Source organism: Podarcis bocagei (assembly GCF_964188305.1).
Source record: "Podarcis bocagei genome assembly, chromosome: 10".
Taxonomy (NCBI): domain Eukaryota; kingdom Metazoa; phylum Chordata; class Lepidosauria; order Squamata; family Lacertidae; genus Podarcis; species Podarcis bocagei.
The window spans coordinates 2591365-2604737 of record NC_138135.1 but is presented as its reverse complement, the minus strand read 5'-3'; the positions used below and the strand labels follow the sequence as shown (position 1 = coordinate 2604737).

Sequence of the window (13373 nt, the reverse complement as noted above, 5' to 3'; positions counted from 1 at the left end):
CGGTCCATCGTTCCTTTGGATATTCCCCATCCTTTGCATCATAATCCTCCATCCACCTCTAGATGTTTATGGATCACCTGCACAGTCCCATTGGCCACAGGAGGTCCATGTGGACTATTATGTGAGACCCTGGTCTACATCTTTTCCAGGGACTGTGGTCTGGGTCAGTCAGAGAATTAGTGACAAGGTTTGGTGTTGGGGTCAGCTGAATGGGTGCTCAGGGAAGCTCCTGTTCTTAGAGATGGACCTCCCTCTACATGCCTCGCATTGCAGTGAGAGAGCAGGAGAAGCAGAAGGAAAGAAGATGGCAAATGGGAATCCCAATGGTTCTTTATAATGATGATGTGCTGCCTGATCTCAAGCCCCTCTTCTGACACAAGATTACCCTAATCTGGCACTGACAAAGCTGGATATTCAAGGCAAAGGGATAACTGTACTTATCCCTTCATCCTTGAATATGTAGTGTTGATTTATTGATGGCCTGATGTTGTGATATTTCCAGAGACATGAATTTATTCCTTATCTCTCTCAAATATCTGGGTACCTTTGGTGGGAGAAATGTCATGCACCTTATGGGGTAATTTATCCAACATTAGTCCCCATCCTGCACTCAGCTCTCACCTGTGGCTTCCAGAAGCTGTCAGCATGCAACAGGGGCCACAATCCCAGGAATCGCTTCAACCGGCCGGCAAAACCAGGTGAGGATTGTTGATGGGTCTCAAATCCTTGGTGTATTAGGGAATTCTGCTGCAGGTGAAGGCAGGCCCTGGTGGATGGAGAGCAGGAGAAAAACAGTGAATCCCACAGTCCAGAAGACAGATTCCACCCCTGCTGCAGAGGAAAGTGAAGGGCCGATGGCATCGTCAACCGGGGAAGGAAGCCCATCGAGAAGGAAAACTCTGCTCCTAAACTTTCACTGCCTCTTGAGTTATGTTCAGGGGAAGAAAAGGCTATGGAGGGAAACCCACACAAATCCAGAGTGGAGTCTCTAAGACGGTTGGATGGTGTCCTTCGCATCTTCTTCATTCAACTCCTGCAGCCAAGCTGGTGCCAAACATACTGCTCTGCTTTCCTTGGGACCATATATGCCAGGCTCATCTCGCTTTATTGGCCGAGGGAGCCGGCGTCATACAGCTTCCGGGTCATGTTGCCAGCATGACTGAGCCGCTTCTGGCGAACCAGACCAGGGCATGGAAACGCCGTTTACCTTCCCGCTGGAGAGGTACCTATTTATCTACTTGCACTTTGACGTGCTTTTGAACTGCTAGGTGGGCAGGAGCAGGGACCGAACAGCGGGAGCTCACCGCATCACGAGGATTTGAACCGCTGACCTTCTGATTGGCAAGTCCTAGGCTCTGTGGTTTAACCCACAGCACCACCCGCATCCCATATTTACATCATACAGCACTGTAAAAGTATTCAAAATATTTGTTTTTCGAAGAAAATACCACAATGTATCCGGTGGCTCCTTGAAAGCTAAAGAAAGTATTGTGGCGGAAGCTTTTGGGGGTGCAGGACCAGGAAAGCTCCTGCCACCCTGATCTTTCCAATGGGGATTCAGTCCTCATCATGGGACTTGAACTGCCCTGGCTGATTTTCTCCAATGGGATAGATATTGAGAGGAAAGCTGTTTCCTGGTTCTGCTGGATCTCTTAGCGGCTTTGGAGACTTTTGGTCATGGTGTCCTTCTGGACCCTCTAGGGGAGCTGTGGGCCCTGTTATGCAGTGGTTCCCCTCCTTCCTCCTGGGCCATGTCCAGAGAGTGGTGTTCAGACCCCTGGGTGCTTACTTGTGGGGTGCCCCAGGGCTCCATTCTCTCCCCCATGCTTTTTACTATCTATATGCAGCCACTGGGAGAGATCATCAGGGGGTTTGGGCTGGGTGTTCACCAGTATGTGAATGATGCCCAGCTCTTACTCTCTTTTAAATTGGAACTAGTGAAGATGGTGAATGCCCTGTGTGGCTGTCTGTAGGTGGTTGGAGGATGGATGGCGGGTAACACATTGAGGCTGAATCCTGACAAGACAGAAATACTGTCCCTGGGGGAGGGTGGGGGCCTTCCTGGTCCTGATGGCGTAACTGTGCCCCTGAAGGACCAGGTGTGCAGCCTGGGGGTCATTTTGGACTCCCAGCTGTCCATGGAGGCACAGATCAATTCTGTGTCCAGGGCAGCTGTCTGGCAGCTGCATCTGGTACACAGGATGAGACCCAAGTAGCCTGCAGACTGTCTGGCCAGAGTGGTGCATGCTCTGGTTATCTCCTGCTTGGAGTACTGCCAGCTGCTCTACATGGGGCTACCTTTGAAGGTGACTCTGAAACTGCAACTAATCCAGAATGGGGGACCTAGACTAGTTACTGGGAGCAGCCACTGAGACCACATAACACTATTTCTAAAGTATATTCCCTGGCTCCCAGAGCATTTCCGAGCACAATTCAAATGGTTGGGGCTGACTTTTAAAGTGTCTGTGGAATGTGAAACACAAGAACAGTCAAGTACAACATCCCTAGAGTGGAAATAAAAGGGGATGTCCTGACCAGCCAGTCGGAACTTCCGATTTCTCCTAGGCTGGGAGAGACTTCTTCTGCATGGGACTAGAGGTGGGTGCGACCTCACCTGCCCAGGTAACAAAAGAGCAGGACTGGTCAGCCACTCTCTCTCTGACTACATTCGTCAAAGAAGCAACATCTGCTTAGCCTAAGATGCTTTCTTGGGCTGTCTCCTTATGGGATAGTTTCCAGGTGTATGTAACTTTTGTAACTTAAGTCTGCCTTCTGGGATCCATTTGTGAACAGAATGTGTGAGTAAACTCTTTTTATACTTTTATAGAAGACTGTGTCGTGTCTTATCTTTTTATGAGGGACTCAAGGGGAAATTACCAAGGAAACTTATTTTAGAGGCTTTAGCGAGCCTGAGCAAATGCATCTGTTGTACGTTTAAAAGGGGGAATGTTACTCTGCTAAATTGTACAACTTGTTAACACAAGTTGGAAAGGATATAATCATACAATATTTCCTCTCCTGCATTCATGAACATTCCCAGTGTCATGGTTGCATTTCTCAGGCATAGAAAAGTACGGATGTAATGTATAGTGATAATTCCTAACCTATTTATTCAAGAAGGTTCTGGTAGTTTTACTCTGCATGATTCAAAGCTGGTGTTTTCTTTAGATCATGGGGAGGCAAACTAAGGCCTGGGGGTATAAATGCGATGCGGTTTTTAAAAGTTATTTTGGAGCTCGTACTGCTATATCAGCTCATAAAATGTTATGGGTGGAGAAAATCACAGGGTTGCCGTAAACTATAATCCCACCCAGGAAATCTCATTCATCTACAGTCTGTAAATTTGGGGAGGTCACACACCTCACCTGTGCTAATACTGGCAGTATTTGGCCTGCACAGGCACACCCGGTGTGTAGAGCCTCCAGCCCCAGGCACATGAAAATGGGTCCTTTGACTGGGAAGATTCATGTAGTCATTGTCGTCGGATGCTGAAGGATTGTATCTCAGCTTGTCAGTCACTCTGACACTGCCTACAAAGAATAAGAGGAACAGAAATGCTTTTGAGCCATTCCATGGACTCTGCACCCCTGTTTCTGATGACAGGTGTACATTATCCTCATCCTCAGAGGAAAAGACATTAAAGATGGAAGCCTGAGAGAGAGGAAAAGGTTCCTGGCTGCTTCCTGGGTGGGATTGCGGAAACCAAGAGCCGCTTCTGAGAAGGCCTCCCCCCTCCCCTCTTCCTCTTGGGATTTCCTCTCCTCTTCAGGGGACCAGTGGTTGGACTGGGCAGAATCATTGTCTGGACAGAGCAGGGGCTTATGGGGGCTTGTGGGGTGGGAAGAGGATGGAGACTGCAGGAAGGAAGGGGTGGGGGGACTGGACCCCCCACTTTCCAGGGATCCCTCTCTGGTCACCTTGAAGGGGGGGCATTCCTGGCAGGAGGGAGAAGCCAAGGCGTCACCTCTGGAGATTCATCGTGGGCGTCATGATGGAGACGCCCTACCCAGACTGTCCTTCCTTCCTATCTCTCTCCCTCCCCCCCCATGCTGCCCTTCCCTGTCCCAGAGATGCTCCCCTCCCTCTCTCCTGAGTCTACCCTGCATCCAGTCTCCTTGGCTCTGCTCACCCCACACCCTGCGCCCCCATCTCTCCAGCTGGAGGCGCCCCCCCAAGACAAGCAGGGGAGGGACAGGGGTCTCTATCCCTCGTGCCCGTCGTGGCCCAACTCTCTCTGCGCGGAGCCCCCAGCGCTCCGGGGATGCCTGCACGGGGGACACAGGGCGATGGGGTCCTCATGGGGACTCCCTGGGTGGGGGTCCCATTCCCGCCCCTGTCAAGGCGCCTAAGGGGCCGGGAAAAGCCCCCTTCGCAGCACGCGTGCAGGGATCCAGGCCCTGCCGACGGGGCCCACGGAAGGCGCTTGGGGGAGCTGGAGGGGTCTCTGGTTCCTCTTCTCTCTCCGCCCCCCCCGCAACCTCTTTACCTCTTTGTCCTCGCTCCCGATTCTCCTTTCCTTTCCTGCAACATCCACGTTGGGCGGGGATCCTCCTTTGCCCGTCCTCCTCCCCTTTCCGAAAGCGCCCCCCCCTAGATCTACGGGGCAGAGCAGCAATCCGGAGTGGAAGCTCTACTTGCGAGAGAAGCAGGGCAGGTTGGGAGGGGGCTCCCCCCCTCATTTCCGGAGCGAAGCCGGATTGGAGGAAGGAGGAGGAGGAGGAGGAGCAGCAGCAGCAATGTATTGGGGGCGGGATCTGGGATTGTGTGGGCGGGATGAGAGAAGGATGTGCTGGGAGGGGAGGGAAAGAATTGGGGGGGAGGAGGAAGGTTTTCCCTTATCCTTCTGGATCAGGAGAGCGGGGGAGGGGCTGATCCCGACAATCCAACAGCGAAGTCACAAAATGAGTTCTGCATGGAAATCAGATCAGGCTCCGAGTCCATGTTTTGGCAAAAGTCTGTTCGTCGGGATCCCTGAGGATTCCTGCTCCCTGCCTTTTCCTGGCCAGCCGGAGAGATCATCGGAAAGGGTGAATTTCTTGACTCCAGAATCCAGCATCGCAGACCCGTTTCATTCAGGCCTAGAGATCTGCTCTTTGGACCAGTCTGCTTGGATCATGTGGATCACCAATGGATCATATAGATCATCAATGGATCATCCATGATGTCATACCCATCTCACGTGGGGGGGGCCCTCAGGAAGAATCTGCTGCCACGTGACTGGGGTCAGACAGGGCTGCTGTTTTGCTCTCCTTACTATTTCAGCTCAGGTTTTCCTGGCAGAAGTTACATTTCATCAAGAAATGGGTGGATTCACTGAGGAAACGGGGCTACGTTGCAAAGAGGCAATTGTGTATACTTTGTTACCACCCAGTGAGTTGTGCTGCAAAGGCCATTTGCAGAAAGGCTCTTATTGTATCACCTGCGGCTACATGCTGGAGTTTGGGTGTTTTGTGGAAATGTGTCTGTGTAAATGCGCTCATCCTCGTGCCTTTATAATGGCAAGACATTAAATCCCATGAGATCCACAAGCACCAGAACCATAAGCCCACATAGGAGTCCAAAAGCACAGAACGAAGCAGCCCTATCAAAAGCTGGGTGTCGAACAACAACAACTTTTTTGTACCCCACCCATCCAACTGGATTGCTCCAGCCACTCTGGGCAGCTTCCCAAAGAATAGAAGAAAACATGACCCAACATAAAACATTAAAAGCTTCCCGATACGGAGCTGCTTTCAGGCGTTTATGGAGGTTTATCTCCATGACATCTGGTGGGAGGGCGTTCCACAGGGCAGTCACGACAACAGAAAAGGCCCCCTGTAACCTCACTTCTCGCACCGAGGGACCTGCCAGAAGACCCTCGGAGCTGGACCTCAGTGTCCGGGCAGAACGATGGGGGTGGAGACGCTCCTTCCCTTCTACTGGGCTGAGACCATTCGGGGCTTTCAAGGTCAGCACCAACACTTTGAATGGTGATCAGAAACGGACCGGGAGCCAGTGAGGATTTCTTAGGACCCGTGTTCAGGGGCCACCTGTTAGGGGGCCTTTCAGCTGCTGTCCAAAACTGAAGGTATCCCTTGCCGGAAGTAATCCATAAACCTCTCCTCCTCCGCCTTCTCGGGATGCCATTGGTGCGCGATGCTCCGGCTCTCGAAAGAGGGAGAGGCGTGAGTTGGGTGCGCTCGGCTTTCCAAGGGTTAAACGGAAACGAGCTGGATTCCTAGACAGGAAAGTAAGGGGGGGCAGGGTCCTCCAGAGCGAAAGCCCAACCCCTCCCTTTCCTGCAAGAAGTCGGGCATGTGGGGGTCCCGTTATTTCGGCTCTGCAGAGGCTGCCTGGGGGCGCCTGCTGGGATCTGGTGAGTCTCCTCTCTCCCAGGATAGGGCCCATGGGGAGAGCGGGGGTCCCAGCGCTGCATGGCGAGAGGGGGGCAAGTCAGGGCGCGGAGGGTCGCAGGAGGGCGGCAGCTCGGCTCTTGCTTTGCATGGATGCGCTGCTGGCCCCTTGGGTCCAGGAGCGGGGAAATGCATGCAGAGAAACCCCATTCGGATGAATGGATCAGTCCCCTTGTATAACAGAGGTTGTAGGTGGATGGAAACATTCAAACATGAAATATACCCTTGTACCTAAAACCTCAATTCTTCGGCGATCAGATTACCATAATAAAGGACAAAAGTGGTAAAGACCTAACTGAAGCAGACCTAACTGAAGCAGAAGACATCAAGAAGAGGTGGCAAGAATACACAGAGGAATTATACCAGAAAGATATGGATGTCTCGTACACCCCAGGTAGTGTGGTTGCTGACCTTGAGCCAGACATCCTGGAGAGTGAAGTCAAATGGGCCTTAGAAAGCACTGCAAATAACAAGGCCAGTGGAAGTGATGGTATTCCAGCTGAACTGTTTAAAATTTTAAAAGATGATGCTGGTAAGGTGCTACACTCAATATGCCAGCAAGTTTGGAAAACTCAGCAGTGGCCAGAGGATTGGAGAAGATCAGTCTACATCCCAATCCCAAAGAAAGGCAGTGCCAAAGAATGCTCCAACTACCGCACAATTGCACTCATTTCACACGCTAGCAAGGTTATGCTTAAAATTCTACAAGGAAGGCTCAAGCAGTATGTGGACCAAGAACTCCCAGAAGTGCAAGCTGGATTTAGAAGAGGCAGAGGAACCAGAGACCAAATTGCAAACTTGCGCTGGATTATGGAGAAAGCTAGAGAGTTCCAGAAAGACATCTACTTCTGCTTCATTGACTATGGCAAGTTCTTAAAGAAATGGGAGTGCCTGATCACCTCATCTGTCTCCTGAGAAATCTCTATGTGGGACAAGAAGCTACAGTTAGAACTGGATATGGAACAACTGATTGGTTCCAAATTGGGAAAGGAGTACGGCAAGGCTGTATATTGTCTCCCTGCTTATTTAACTTATATGCAGAATTCATCATGCGAAAGGCTGGGCTGGATGAATCCCAAGCCGGAATTAAGATTGCCGGAAGAAATATCAACAACCTCAGATATGCAGATGACACAACCTTGATGGCAGAAAGTGAAGAGGAATTAAAGAACCTTTTAATGAGGGTGAAAGAGGAGAGCGCAAAATATGGTCTGAAGCTCAACATAAAAAAAACGAAGATCATGGCCACTGGGCCCATCACCTCCTGGCAAATAGAAGGGGAAGAAATGGAGGCAGTGAGAGATTTTACTTTCTTGGGCTCCATGATCAGTGCAGATGGTGACAGCAGTCACGAAATTAAAAGATGCCTGCTTCTTGGGAGAAAAGCAATGACAAACCTAGACAACATCTTAAAAAGCAGAGACATCACCTTGCCAACAAAGGTCCGTATAGTAAAAGCCATGGTTTTCCCAGTAGTGATGTATGGAAGTGAGAGCTGGACCATAAAGAAGGCTGATCGCCGAAGAATTGATGCTTTTGAATTCTGGTGCTGGAGGAGACTCTTGAGAGTCCCATGGACTGCAAGAAGATCAAACCTCTCCATTCTGAAGGAAATCAGCCCTGAGCGCTCACTGGAAGGACAGATCGTGAAGCTGAGGCTCCAATACTTTGGCCACCTCATGAGAAGAGAAGACTCCCTGGAAAAGACCCTGATGTTGGGAAAGATGGAGGGCACAAGGAGAAGGGGACGACAGAGAATGAGATGGTTGGATGGTGTTCTTGAAGCTACCAGCATGAGTTTGATCAAACTGCGGGAGGCAGTGGAAGACAGGAGGGCCTGGCGTGCTCTGGTCCATGGGGTCACGAAGAGTCGGACACGACTAAACGACTAAACAACAACAACAACCTAAAACCTCACCTGTGCAAGGAAGGAAGGAAGGAAGGAAGGAAGGAAGAAGGAAGGAGAGCAAAGAAGAGAAAGCGCTTTTGTGGGAGGTGGGGGAAGGGACTGAGTGGCTGCCCCTTAGTCCCTTCCCCCACCTCCTGGAAAAGCTCCCAAGAGCCACACTCCCTTTCACTAGCCGCGTGGAGAATGTGTGCGGCTTCTCCCACCTGGGGAAAAGCCTGCAAGCGCCACACACACGCTCCACACAGCTCGTGAAAGGGAGCGCTGAGCAGAGCCTGGGATGCATACAGGCTCTGCTCAGCGCTCCCTTTAAAAATATTTTTTTTTCTTGCATTCCCCTTCTAAAAACTAGGTGTGCCTTATAGTCAGGTGCATCTTATGGAGTGAAAAATACATTTTCCTTCTCCTTTCTAAAGAAACCTCAAGAGTCTTGTGGGATGTAAACACAGGAGCAGTCAATGACAACATTCCTAGAGTGTACATGTTAGAACATGGGGAGGGATGTCAGTCCAGCAAGCAGGTAAACTTCCTGGGGACGGACTTCCTCCGCATGAGACCAGAGGTGGGTGTGGCCTCACCTGTGCAGGTAATGACAAAATCACAGGGCAGGCAGCCATCTCTCTCTCTCTCTGCCATTTTCCTTCGATGAGGAAACACCTAAGGATGCCCTCTTGGCTCCCAGCCAAGAGAGGAGATAAGGACTATCTTGCAACAAGATAGATTCTAAGTGTATGTAACTCTTTTTAAGCTTGTCTGCCTTCTGGGATCATGTTGTGAACAGATCGTGAGTAAACTCTTTATACTTTTATAAAGACTGTGTTGTGTCTTGTATTTTAAGAGGGAACAAAGGGGAAATTACCAGAGTAATTATTATAGAGGTTCTAGCGAACCTGTGCACACGTTACCGTTGCGAACAAAAGGGGAATGTCTATAAACTCTGCTGATATTTTGGGAACTTGTTAGCACAAGTTGGACAAGGATATAATTAGTCAATATATCCTCTCCTGCACCCCAGAACATTCCCACAAGTCTGAGTTGTGGTGGAGTCCAGAGCTGGCTCTTTCAAGACTCATACATGCTTCCTCACAGAACATTTTCCTCTTCCAGGCAATATGTCAGTTTTGTAACAGAACGATGTATTCGGTTTGTTGAATTTCCTAGCACCTCTGATTCGGACAGACAGAACTTGGCAGAAGATCAAGGGATTCCTTCATCTCTCTTGGAGGCTTCCTGAGAGCACAGATGGATAAGCAAGACTCAGCTGGCCCTGAAGCAGGAAGAGACCATGCCATCAGAACTGGGAGCAGTGGGGGATTCTGGGAAAAAACTGTGCAGAAGATCCTGGGTGAGGAGGACACCCTCCGCTCAGAGGTGCAGAGCAAGCAGTTCAGGCAGTTCTGCTTCCAGGAGGCCAAAGGACCTCGAGAGGTTTGTAGCCGACTCTACAATCTTTACCATCAATGGCTGAAGCCAGAAAGGCACACGAAAGCTGAGATGCTGGACCTGGTGATCTTGGAGCAGTTCCTGGCTGTCCTTCCACCGGAGATGGAGAACTGGGTGAGGGAATGCGGAGCGGAGACCAGTTCCCAGGCAGTGGCCCTGGCCGAAGGTTTCCTCCTGAGTCAGGCAGAGGAGAGAAAGCAGGTGAGAGAGACTTTCCTCTGGATACCCCAAAGGGGCTCCGAACGTGAGTGACAATATCTGAAAATTCTCCATCCTTTTTTGGAAAGCAGCCATTGAATATTATCAGATTGCCCTTCAGTTTTTGCCTCTGTCATTCCTTTTCTAACTCTTCTTCATATTCTCTGTTTTGAATCTTTGTTGCTATTTCTGATTGCAGAAACGGGCCCAGATTCCTCTGAGACCAAAAGGACTCCGCTGGACACCAGAGAGAGGCTGCTGGGTAAGGAAAGAGTCCGTTCTCTGTTTGGTCCCTTTCTGTGGATATCAAAACGAATCCATGGGTTCTTGTCATCTTTTTTTTTTGGGGGGGGGGTAGACACTTGGGGCCAAGAGCACCAAGGAGGGAGATGTATTTTTAAACCCAACTAAATTATGAAATGGGTCCAAATGTCCAGATGCACTCAGAAGGTGATACTTTTTGGAGAGCAGCTGCACTCCTGGCTTCCCACTTACCTCTGTCTCTTGCAGGTGACCAGATGACGCCAGCAAGACCTCCTCTTCCATCTATTCCTGGTGGTTAGGGAGAAAAAATGGCTGTGGAAGCAGCTCAGGTAGAGGGAGGGGGCCCTGTGGGGAAGGGGGCTGAGGGGTGGGGCAGCCAGGGTGCCTCTGGCCCCCGAGGAATCTCTCTCCTCCTCTTGGCTTCTGTCCAAGCTTCTCTGAAGGCATCTTTGTCAAGGGCAGCCTAGACAGAAGCCAAGAGGCTGGGAATGCCATTCGAGAGGCTTAATGTGCTGAGAATAAGGAACAGCCACCTTGCCTTAACTCACCTTCTGAAGGTCAATAAGATCATTCATAAGTCAATCGTTTTATTTCTAGAGTTATCATTGAATGCTATGATAGGCTTCTAAGCAGTTCATCAAGGCTACAAAAAAATAGTTCCCAGGATTCACCTATCCTGTCACATCAGTTGCACAATGGGGCTTTCCCCACCTTCTCCTCCCTCCATTCCCCCAGTGCACTTCTTGAAGTTGTCTTTAGGGCAGTGTTTCCCAACCTTTTTTGGGCAAAGGCACACTTGTTTCATGAAAAAAATCTTGAGGCACACCACCATGCCAGATGGGGAAAGTAGGCCGGCTGAAGCGTAGGCCGGCCGAAGTGAGCGGCGATGGGATGTGGGAGGGAGCTCGCTCGCCGCCCCGCGTGTGCCTATGTGGGGCACATTACAGCCCCGTGACGTCAGCGCCACGCAGGCAGCCAGGCAGGCAGACGGCGAGAGCCCCGCGCTGGGCGGCCTCTCCTCGCCGCCGCCGCCCCACCTCTCGCCGCCCGACTCGCCCGCCTCCCTCCCACGGCACACCAGGCAACGTCTCGCGGCACACTAGTGTGCCGCGGAACACCGGTTGGGAAACACTGGACTAGAGCAGTGTTTCCCAAACGTTTTTGGGCAACGGCACACCTGTTTACCGGAAAAAAATCTCGCGGCACACCACCATTAAAGCCCCGCCCCGTGACGTCAGCGCGCAGCGTCATGCCGGGAGGGACGCACAAAAGTGAAAGTTTTTTCTCTCCCCCTTGCTGGGGTGGGAGGAGGCAGCAGAGCAAGGGACTGAGGGACGGCGGCAGCTGAGGCGGCGGCGGCTGTTGTGGTGGTGGCGGCGATAGCGGGCGGAGGAGGGGGCGGCGGCGGGGCTTGAGGAGCCGTCGCCGGGAGTTGCTGCTGCTGCTGTTGCTGCTGCTGCCCGGACATGCCGGCCTCCTCCTCCTCCGCTGTCTCGCGCTCCTCCCTTTTGCGCGCGCTGCCCCGCCGCTCGGCACCACCACCGCGGAGCCGCCCCCGGCTCGACGCGGATCCTCGCCGCCGCCGCCTCTCGCCGCCCGACTCGCCCGCCTCCCTCCCACGGCACACCAGCCGATGTCTCACGGCACAGTAGTGTGCCGCGGAACACCGGTTGGGAAACACTGCTTTAGGGCATCAGAAGTGTCTCCCCCCCCCAAGAACAGCACATGGGGAGCAGAGAGGGGATCCTTCCATCTGGCACAGACAGAAGGATTTTCAGAACACAATGTAGAGTTCTACCCATTTACACAGAGATTAATGTCCATCACTAAATCACACAAGAAAAGAATTCCACTAAGACATTAAAAGCAGCACCCACAGTTAAAACGTGCAGCAGGACGATCCCATTGAAACAAAACACCATTTAATGAGCAGAAAGAAACAGAGCAATGTGTAGCAGACAACCTTAGTGCTGTCTAAAGAGGATCTTTCCCTTTCTCTCTTAGGGTCCAGTGTGCTTTGAAGATGTTGCTGTTCATTTCACAGACGAGGAATGGGCGTTGCTGGATCCTGACCAGAGAGCTCTGCATAAGGAAGTCATGGAGGAGAATTGTGGGATCGTGGCCTCTCTCAGTAAGGCTCCCTTGTGGATCCTAATCTCTCTTTGGAAATTCCATGCATATCTCTCTGTGATAAGCCTCCCTGGTTTTGAGGGAGCTCTACAGGGCCACTTGCAGCATTTGGGATTCTAATACCCCTTAAACTCACCTTAAATGGAGGGCTATCAACTGTTTTGACCGTGGACATGATCAAGCCAGCATACACCTTGCTGAGAATGGAATGGGAACATGCTGGGAATTTGAGGTTAAGAAAGCACATCTTTGTTTGACACTGTCCTGCCTTGTATTGCCCAAAATCTTCCTGACACAGAGCTTGTGGAAGGCATTGAGGGGTTTTTTCTGATGGTTGTAATTGTTCACAATTCACTTCACAAAGCAGCTTGCTCAACACGCAGTCCTAGTAGACCCTCATCTTGGTATTGAATGGTTAGCATCCCATTCTCCCATACAGTGGTCCCTTGGGTTCCAGATGCTTCAGGTTACAGACGCTTCAGGTTACAGACTACGCTGACCCAGAAATAGTACCTCGGGTTAAGAACTTTGCTTCAGGATGAGAACAGAAATCATGCAGCAGAGGCACGGTGTCAACGGGAGGCCTCATTAGCTAAAGTGATACCTCAGGTTAAGAACAGTTTCAGGTTAAGAACAGACCCCCAGAATGAATTAAGTTCTTAACCAGAGGTACCACTGTACTATTTTGGAGAGGTGAGCCATTGCCGGAACTGCCTCGCCAGTACCCTTGTTGGTTGTTGGTTTCTTAGGTCAGTGTTTCCCAACCGGTGTTCCGCGGCACACTAGTGTGCCGCCGAACATTGCCTTGTGTTCCGTGGGAGGGAGACGGGCGAGTCGGGCGGCGAGAGGCGGGGCGGCGGCGGCGAGCACACGCGGGGCGGCGAGCGAGCGAGCTCCCACATCCCATCGCCGCTCGCTTCGGCCGGCCTACTGGAGGAAGGCGCGAAAACCCGGCGGGCTTTTGGGTGGGCGCCAAGCAAGAAAGGCAGGAAGGCTCTGGTCCCTCCCCTCCCGGCGGGGCTCCCGCACGCACCTTTCTG

The 13373-nt window shown here is 51.5% G+C and overlaps 2 protein-coding genes and 1 long non-coding RNA gene across 4 annotated transcripts in view; 1 reads left to right on the top strand and 2 right to left on the bottom strand.

Moving 5' to 3' along the window:
• Positions 1 to 4687, bottom strand: part of LOC308595606 (uncharacterized protein) — a 115903-nt gene extending 111216 nt beyond the window's left edge. Inside the window, exon 1 of the mRNA XM_081210052.1 lies at positions 4487 to 4687. The gene's annotated coding sequence lies outside the window, so the exon portion shown is untranslated. The remainder of the gene's footprint in view (positions 1 to 4486) is intronic.
• The window catches only part of LOC308595654 (uncharacterized protein), a 72187-nt gene that overhangs the window by 6342 nt on the left and 52472 nt on the right, over positions 1 to 13373 (bottom strand). For both annotated transcript variants that reach the window (XR_014012095.1, XM_081210207.1), the window contains exons 3-4: positions 3366 to 3530; positions 622 to 766 (exon numbers count right to left, since the gene is read on the bottom strand). The gene's annotated coding sequence lies outside the window, so the exon portion shown is untranslated. The remainder of the gene's footprint in view (positions 1 to 621; positions 767 to 3365; positions 3531 to 13373) is intronic.
• LOC308595871 lies at positions 10128 to 13059 on the top strand. Its single transcript, XR_014012157.1, has 3 exons — positions 10128 to 10201; positions 10450 to 10532; positions 12208 to 13059. It is a non-coding gene; the product is annotated as an uncharacterized lncRNA (long non-coding RNA).